The 8622-nt window shown below is 46.1% G+C and overlaps 1 long non-coding RNA gene across 2 annotated transcripts; it reads left to right on the forward strand.

Annotated features, from left to right (window-relative positions):
* Positions 1 to 1179: 1179 nt before the first annotated feature.
* Positions 1180 to 8222, forward strand: LOC132542762 (uncharacterized). 2 transcript variants are annotated; one of them, XR_009553743.1, is made up of 4 exons: positions 1180 to 1597; positions 2495 to 2720; positions 6934 to 7024; positions 8068 to 8222. It is a non-coding gene; the product is annotated as an uncharacterized LOC132542762 (long non-coding RNA). The 2 variants fall into 2 exon arrangements; XR_009553753.1 differs by having other exon boundaries at positions 6934 to 7010; positions 8072 to 8222.
* Positions 8223 to 8622: the final 400 nt, after the last annotated feature.

Raw genomic sequence — 8622 nt, forward strand, 5'->3', positions numbered from 1 at the left:
TTCTGCAGCTTCCTGAGGCTTTTGGAGCCACAGAGGAGAGATGAGTGGAACAGGAATACACCTTAGAGGGTCTGAACTATGAGGACAGTGAGTAGTCAGCCTCATGCCTTGAGAGAGGATCTTCTCCTTTGGGTCTAGAAGAAGGTCAAGAACCAGGTCTGTCCCAAAGCAGCACAGGTCCATGAAAGGGGGATGTGAGGGGCATGGTTGGGTACTTAGAGGGAGTAACAGTCCTGATTTCTGTGGGTGTTCAGGCCGCACTGGGGCAATGCTACATTTACATGGGGGATAAAGAAGCTTGAGCCCATATCAAAGAAACATATTGAAGAAACAGAGCTCTTTGGGGCCAGGCTGTGGTTCACCCTGCAGAGCACATATATTATCATTTGCAAGGACCTAAGTTTAATGGCCCCAGTCCCTACCTGCAGGGGTTTGCTTCAATGAGTGGTGAAGCAGCACTACAGGTGTATCTCTGTCTCTCTCCTTCTCTACCTCTTCCCTCTCAATTTCTCTATGTCCTCTCTCTCTGTCCACATGAACAATCAAGAAAAATAATTAAAAGATAAAAGAAACATTTCCCTTCCTAGACTTAATGTTCAATAAACCAGGAGACGAGAGGAGGTAGTGAGTTCCCCATTCCTGGAAGAATGCAAGTAGAAGCTGCTTAAGTATTGGGTGGGGAGGTAAGGAAGTATGTGTCAGGGGTCAGAGGGTTGACATCTGAGTTTCCTCTCAGGCTGGGCTATCTAGGCCTCTCCCAACACCAGCCTCTGCTTTTGGCTGCCAGCTGCCTTCTGGATGAGTCAAAAGCCTGCCCAGCTTCGGCCTCCTCATTGGGTGGGGTTGCAGGGGTGCCCTTGGGACCTCCCACTCCGACCACTCAGGGCTACTGCATCTATAGGCTCTAAGGAGCTTGTTGAAGTCACCGCCTCCTGGAGTTAAGAACTGCATGAATTGGTTAAACAAGAAAAAGGCAAAATTTATACACACACACACACACACAGAGAGAGAGAGAGAGAGAGAGAGAGAGAGGAGACTTAGTCTGAAATGAGAAATGTTGTCTTGCTCTGGCCTTTTATCATAAGCCCATGGAGATGAATATTCTGACCTAATAATCAAAACAGGCTGTAATTGCAAACAGACTCTCAGGGCTGTGCAGTGGAGGAGAGAGCAGATGAGATACCTGCTGAGCACAGCAGGCCTGGCCCGCCAGCCCTCCTCCCGCCTGCCTGCAGCCAATCGATGTGGCCTGCCAGCCGCACACCATTTTGCTGGCCTGGCTTGATAGAACCCTGCTCATATTCTGCCTTCCTCCAGGGACTGAGCTTCCTTTGCAGGGGAGCCTGCTCTGAGGAAGTCAGCCCCTGCCCCAACTCCTGAGAGAAACGCCACTAAACACTCAGCAGAATCCTGAAAGAACACGTGGAGGAAAAGGAGTCTGCCATCACCTCTCCAGGAACTCTACCCCCTCTTGGCTCTGGACGATGCTCTCCAGGGTGCGTCACCAAAGCTGGAAGGTCTTCGTGTCCCCTCCCTGCTCCCACCTCCTTTTTGTGTTTTGTTTCAGACACTCCCTCAGCTCAGATTTGCTTTGAAGGTCAGTAATTTCCACTCCTTTTCAAAAACAACTACACCAGATCTTCTGGGATCCAAATGTTGACTCTTTGTACTGAGGAACGAGTCTCCCTCAGTAAGTACATTCCAGATATATCCATCCAGGATCTCTAATGAGCAAGACAGCAGGTAGAAGGGAAGCGAGGAGCCTGACCTGGGCCTCCTCACCAGGGTACTTTCACTAGCAAGAGCCCAGCCAGCTGTGTGCCTGACTCCTGATAGAGAACAGGGGAACAGGGGTCAGTATGCCTTTCTTGGGTACCCTGCCTCTTAGAACCATGGGAACCACTAGGAGGGTTTGCTTCCACTGGGTGGGGCTGAGGTAGTAAAGGGATTTCAGCTAAGCACCAAGGAAGAGAAAGATTGATGGAACAAGATGAAACAGTCTGGGCCAGAACTGAGTGTCTGAGGGAACTGAAAGTATTGTTGAGGAGTTCGGTAGTCTGTGTGACTGGTCCTTGGACTTGGAGCTTTGGTGATATGGGGCCTGTGTGATGAGGTAAGGCCGGGAAGGGGAAGGTGCAGATTACACTGTGCTGGGCTTTTGGAGAACTTGATGAGGAGCTAGCCTTCATCGTGAAAGAAATGGGAACGACTGGAGAGTTAAAAGTAGAGATGAGATCTAGTGTTGCTCTCTGGCATCGGGGGATGGGCAGTAAAGAGAAAAAGAAGAGGAGGGAGCTACTGAGTTGGGGGCCATGAAACCGTGTGAAAAACAACACAATTCTGACCCTGATGAAGAGAAGCGAGAAGAGTCAGGGGACAGGTTCTTCTGGTGAAAATCCTGGCTGGGTAAGGGTCAGTGGCAGATGTGGGGTGGGGTTGACCAAGGGCCTTCAGGTGAGCGATATGTTTTCATATCTTTTCATTTTGACTTCAGACTCTCCAGAGTGCTTCACCATTGCCCGGGAGGTTCTAGAGTCCTCAAGAACCACTGTGACATATTAGAAATGGGAACCAGACTCAACTGAGGTCAACATGGATATATCCTTTTGAGTTCAACCCCTTAGGTCCCATCTGGCCATTGTTGTCTAAGCCCTATCCCTTCCAGCTTCTTTATCCAACAGAGGATAGATCTGCTGGAAAGAGAATCCCTCAAGTACCAGGTCAGTCTGTTGTGTTTGAGCTCTTTGTCAAGGGAACCATGGTGAAGGCCTGGGCAATTTCTAGGTTGGGGAGTGGGGCATACACCCCTGGTCTGGCCTGCCACTGGCCTGGGATGCGACTCCAGCAAGCAACTAAATCCTCCACTGGGACCCTCTCACTAACCACAGGGGGTCTAGACCTTCAGGAGAAATTAACTATATGAATCCGATTTGGAAAGTAAAGTGCTACAGAAATTACAATGCTCTTCAAGCTAGGCATTCAATCAGGCACTAATCCCCCCGCACAGTTTGAGTTCTACTTATCACCTTCTTTACCCATGAAGGGTAATTAGTAATGAAGCAATTTGTAGAGCTTCTACCATGTTCTAAGTACGTGACAAATATTGTCCCAAAGTGAGGGAGGGCTCTTACAGGAAATGGTACTGAGGCTCAGAGAATTTTCATCCAGGAAACATTTATAAAGAGTTCACCATGGGCACTTTGTGACACGTGACACAGGCTTTGGACCCAGCCCATCTTGACCTACACAGAGTCATAATAGGAAGCCAACTCTGCTCCAACTCCTGACTGCCAGCATTCAAGGAAAGTACTGCTCACAATGGTTCTTATTCATTAGGGATTCCCCCTCACCCCCTGAAACAAGACAAGGGCCTATAAAGGCTGCTTCTGCATCCCTCTGCAAATGAGTGATGGAGTCTCCAGTCTGTAACAGTCTAGTTGGAGTACTTGACCCTCAGCAGGAGATGAGGGTGGGGTCTGACTCTCCACCTCAAGTACTGTTCCCACCCTGCATGCTCACAAGACCTCCTGCTGCTCTGCCTCTTGTCTTTTTCTACATTCTGACTGGCACTGGGTCAGTACTTCTTCTGTTCCAGAAGCTTCCATGGCTCCCCAGGTCCTGTTGGCATCAGTTGGACTCTAGAACCCAAAGTCCCTGTCCTCATCATACTACTACCCCCTTCCCCATCCTTCTCTGCCTTCTTGTGCCAGGGACTCCTTGTAGCTAGTGTAGCCACTGAGGGCATCTTTGTATCTGACAGGGTGGAAGGACTTGAGTCTCTCCAGGGGTCAGGGCTGCTCTGCCCTGTCAGAACCCTTGATGGGCTTCCTAACTCAGAAGCTTGCTTGTGGGACAGATACAGGACAACCTTTGCCAGAAGTAGGGTGTGGGGGTAAGAGGTATGCTTTTAAAACAACAACAGAGCTAGAGATAAAGGCTTCTGTGGAAAAGGGTTTCCATAGTCCTTTATCAAGAACTCCAGGGAGCTGGATGGGACTCACTCCTGAGTGTCTTAAGAAGGTCCCTGGGAGGTCCCTTGTCTGCATATGACTGACCCAAGACAGAAAGGAGGATGAGGACTCTGCGTTTGTTTCTTCAGATGTTTCTCTTGCTCTACTCCCCTGCTCTCAGAAACAAGACCTGGGAATCTTCTCCTTTAAAAGGAAATGATCCTGGGTCCATATTCCCAGAAGGATAAAGAATAGGAAAGCTATCAAGGGAGGGGACTGGATGCAGAGTTTTGGTGGTGGGCATTGTGTGGAATTGTACCCTTCTTATTCTATGGTCTTGTCAATATTTTCATTTTATAAATAATTTTTAAAAAAAAAACGAAATGGAGACTCTTTGTTTGGGTGGTGGTTTATTTTGCTGTGCAGAAGCTTTTCAATTTGATACAGTCCTATTATTTTTTTTATTCCTTTCAATTGGATCTGTATCATTGAGGATGCCTATGAAATTTAGATGGGAAAGAGTTCCTCCAACATTGTCCCCTAGGAATTTTATAAGTTTTGGTCTTACATCCAAGTCTTTGATCCACTTGGAATTTACTTTTGTTTCTAGGGAAAAGTAGTGGTTCAGTTTCAATCTTCTGCATGTTTTAACCCAAGTTCCCCAACACTATCTGTTGAAGAAGTTCTCCTTTCTCCATTTAATAGTTTGGGCCCTCTTGTCAAGAATTAGATGTCTACAGGTGTGGGGGTTTATTTCTTGGGTTTCAGTTCTGTTCCACTACACAGAACTCTGGTGGTAGGAACCATATAGAATTATATATCCCTGTTATCTTACAGTCTTGTTAATCGTTATTAAATCATTAATAAATTTTTTAAAAAAAGGAATTGGAAGAGCTACCCTCAGTGCTGCTACTCTGACACCCTCTGTGTTCCTGGTTCATTTGGTTGTTTACTCATGAAATACTATGGGGGGAGCAGAGCTGTGGGTATTGAGTCAGGCAGGAGTTTCTGCTTTGGTGGATCCTCAAGACTACCATCTATTTTCTGTCTGTCTAGGGAGTGCAGTGGACTGAGGTCCCAGTTTCACCTCCTGTGACAGTGACTCTACCTGAGTCCTTTCTTGTCTACTGAGGGTAAGGCCTGTGAGTCCTCTCTGCCTTGACCTCTGACTGCTTGGCCAGTCCAGGGCCCCATCCTCTCCTGGGCCCTGGCAGCATCAGTGGCTAGACCAGTCACCCAGATTGGGGTGATATTCTTGGTGAGACCACCTGGGTCCTGTCTCAGCTGCTTCTACTAGCTCCCAGGAGGGCCCCACAGTTTCCCTGTGTCCTAGGAGGATTACTCATCCAGCCCTGGAATATCCCTTCAGTTTGCAAACACTTAGGGATGCCTGCCATGTGCCAGGCGCTGCACTCAAGGTCAGCTATGCCCTGGGATCTTGTTTTACTGCCTTAATAGTATCTTCTGGTTTCAAGATGACTCTACACAGGGGCTGGGTGGTGGTTCAATGGCTAGAGCACACACATTACCATTCTTGAGTGCCCAGGTTCAAACCCACAGAGCCCATCAGCAGGGGGAAGTCTCATGAGCAGTGAAGCAGTGCTGTAAGTGTCTTTCTCCTCTCTCTCTCTCCCTCCCTCTCTCTCTTTCTCTCTCCCTCTATTGCCTCCAGTGTTATCGTTGGGGCTCAGTGCTGGCACTATGAATCTACTGCTTTTGGAAATCATTATTTCCATTTTATTGGATAGGACAGAGAGAAATTAAGAGGGGAGGGAGAGATAGAGAGGGAGAGAGAAAGACATCTGCAGACCTACTTCACCACTTGTGAAGTGATGCCCCTGCAGGTGGGGAGTGGGGACTGGAATCTGGATCCTTGTGGGCCCTTGTACTTTGTACTATGTACGCTTAACCAGATGCGCCATGGCCTGGCCCCATCTCTCACCCTCTATTACAAAAATAAATGACCACCAATAGAGGGGAGCCATATAGACCTCACATTTCAGTAATTACCCTGGTAGGAAAACAAACAAGCAAAAAATCAAACCAACCAAATAATAACAACAACAAAAACAAACTCAAATGACCCCTCACTATCTCGCCCTATGTCTGACTACTGATTTCTGTATCATTAACACATGGGACCAGGGACCTGCAGCAAATATTTGTTGAATGAGTAATTGAAGATTTTTGAAGAAGGCTCCTCAACTAACACTTGAGTAGTGTCTTTAAGAAAAGTTATATTATCTTTTTAAATTTATTGGATAAAGACAGCCAGAAATGGCGAGGAAGGGGAATATAGAGGGGGAGAGATACAGAGACACCTGAAGCACTTGCCTCACTTCTTGCAAAGCTTTCCCTCTGCAGGTGGAGACTGGGGGCTCAAATTCAGGTCCTTGCACATTATAACATGTCTGCTCAACCAGATGCACCACAACCTGGCCCCAAGTAGCGTCTTAAAGAAGACACATAAGCAGATTCCTGTCTATGGCAAAGACCATTCTAGTACAGAAAGCAGCAAGAACAAAAGCTTGGAGGTGTGGGAGCAAGAATGTGGGTATTTAGGAGAGAAAGAGAGACCACAGCATCAAAGATACTCTGGTGCCACAACAGCCAGGGCTTGACAGGCGTCCTACCCCGTGAACTACCTCTTGGCACCAGCAGTAGTTCACTGTTTTTTAACTATTTGTTTTTTTCAGGTGAGTTACTGTGGGTGTGGACAGAACATGGGCTCTAGGAGTGGGTGATAGGAAAGGAGATCACTTATAAGGCTCTTTGTCCAAATCACAATAAGGTACTGGTTAACCTAAAGCACAGTCCAATGGAGGAAGACAATGGATTTTTCAAATTATCTTGTTGTTTGCACAAAATGAAAGAGGTCACCTTCCAAGAAGGATCTGCCTGTAATCCTAGTGGCAATGTGTGCCAGTGGATTTAACTTGCCTTTTCTTTTTCTGCTGTGTAAAATAATTTGATTTTCTCATAGGCTGTCCAGGCATCCATTAGAATATGATTATTCAGGGTAAAGAAGTTTGTTTCACAGCCTGGTTTATCAAATGGCATGTCAGCTTTGCTGGGTAAGTAAGACACCTGATTTTTGTTAAACAGAGTTGCATACAATATTTGTCATACAATTATGTGGACACGTTTCACATACCTGCCAGGAAAAAAGACCTTGGAGGCTTCAAATCTTGCCATGTGTATTTATGCATGTGAGAGGTGTCATGCTATTCCCAGAACCCTTATCTGTTTGGAAGGCAGTGAAGGCTAGAAGTGAAGTTTCTATGGTCTGTGTTTATTGTTGACATCTTGTGCAAGGTATTTGTAGTCAGTTAATGGGCACTGCATGCATGTATGTCTACTGTGAGCATGCACACTCATGTGCATGCACATGCATCTGTTCCATACAAATGTAAAACACACACACACACACACACACACACACACACACACACACACACACACACACACACACACCAGTGCCTGGAATCAGTCACTAGGCTGATGATTCAACATCTAGAGTACTTTTGCTGGAAAGAATTTTGAAATCCTCTTGGCCAACCCTTCGTGTTACTGATAAGGTAACTCACTGCAATCCAGAGAGGAGAAGAGACTTGCATAGAGTTACTCAGCAAAGGAAAGGCTGCCGGTGGCTACATCCCTTCCAGCAAGACAATTCCCTTAGAGTTCCTACCAGGCCATGCCCTCAAAGAGGCTGTGTTGCCATCTGCTGGGGCCCTGCCTTAGCTAAGAATATTCACTTTGTTCAAAATGGACTGTAGCACATTTTTGTTTAATAAAAGGGCCTTGATGCAGCCTTTAGATTTTTTTTTTTTGTAGACCAGATTCCATTTCACCTAGTTCTTTTGGATTAGTAAAAACAAAAAACAAAAACAAACAAACAAAAAACATGTGGACAGAAACTGACCAGAGAATGTGTCCTATGCCCTGGTTCTCTGCAGGTTAACATCCTTGGGAGCCAGAGGACTATGGCTTCCTGGAACTAGGTTCTTGTGCAGTCTGATATCATTTGCTACCTCAGAACAGCCCAGTCCCTTTCTTCCTTCCTTATCAGACAGTCATGTGGTGTGATTATCCTTCTCTGCTTGCATTTTAGCAGCAAGACTTCACCAAACAGCTGCCATGTACAAGCTCACCTGGGGAAGTGGTCCATGGAAGTGATGCCAAGGGGAACAGTGTGGACTCTGCATGTGGCAGGCACTCACTGACAAATGTCATTGTGCCTGGGAATTGGAGACCATCTCTTATCATTCACCCATGTACTGGTTATTTTACTTCACTAGCTACATGCCAGTAAGTAACTTCTCCTGCACTGCATCACAGTGTTTTCATTTTTCATGTCGCAAAGTCATGCTTTAATATTTTTATGTACACTGCTTAATTATTTTAGGATTTTTACATAAATAGCTATTGAACTCACATCATATGGCAAACAGATTATCCTATAGGTGCTTTTTCTCATCTGATATCATTTGGTTTCTCCCAAGCCTTAGGAGATGCTTATTATTGTTATTGCCATTTTTCAGATGAGATACCCACATGCATTTTGCTTCAGGTTAAACAAGCAAGAAATGGCATGATGATGACTCAGAGTGGGAGATATTGTGCTATATAGTCAGAGCAGGTTTCCTGAAGGTGGGTGGCTTTTACATTG

Source organism: Erinaceus europaeus, chromosome 1, assembly GCF_950295315.1.
Source record: "Erinaceus europaeus chromosome 1, mEriEur2.1, whole genome shotgun sequence".
In the NCBI taxonomy this organism is placed as follows: domain Eukaryota; kingdom Metazoa; phylum Chordata; class Mammalia; order Eulipotyphla; family Erinaceidae; genus Erinaceus; species Erinaceus europaeus.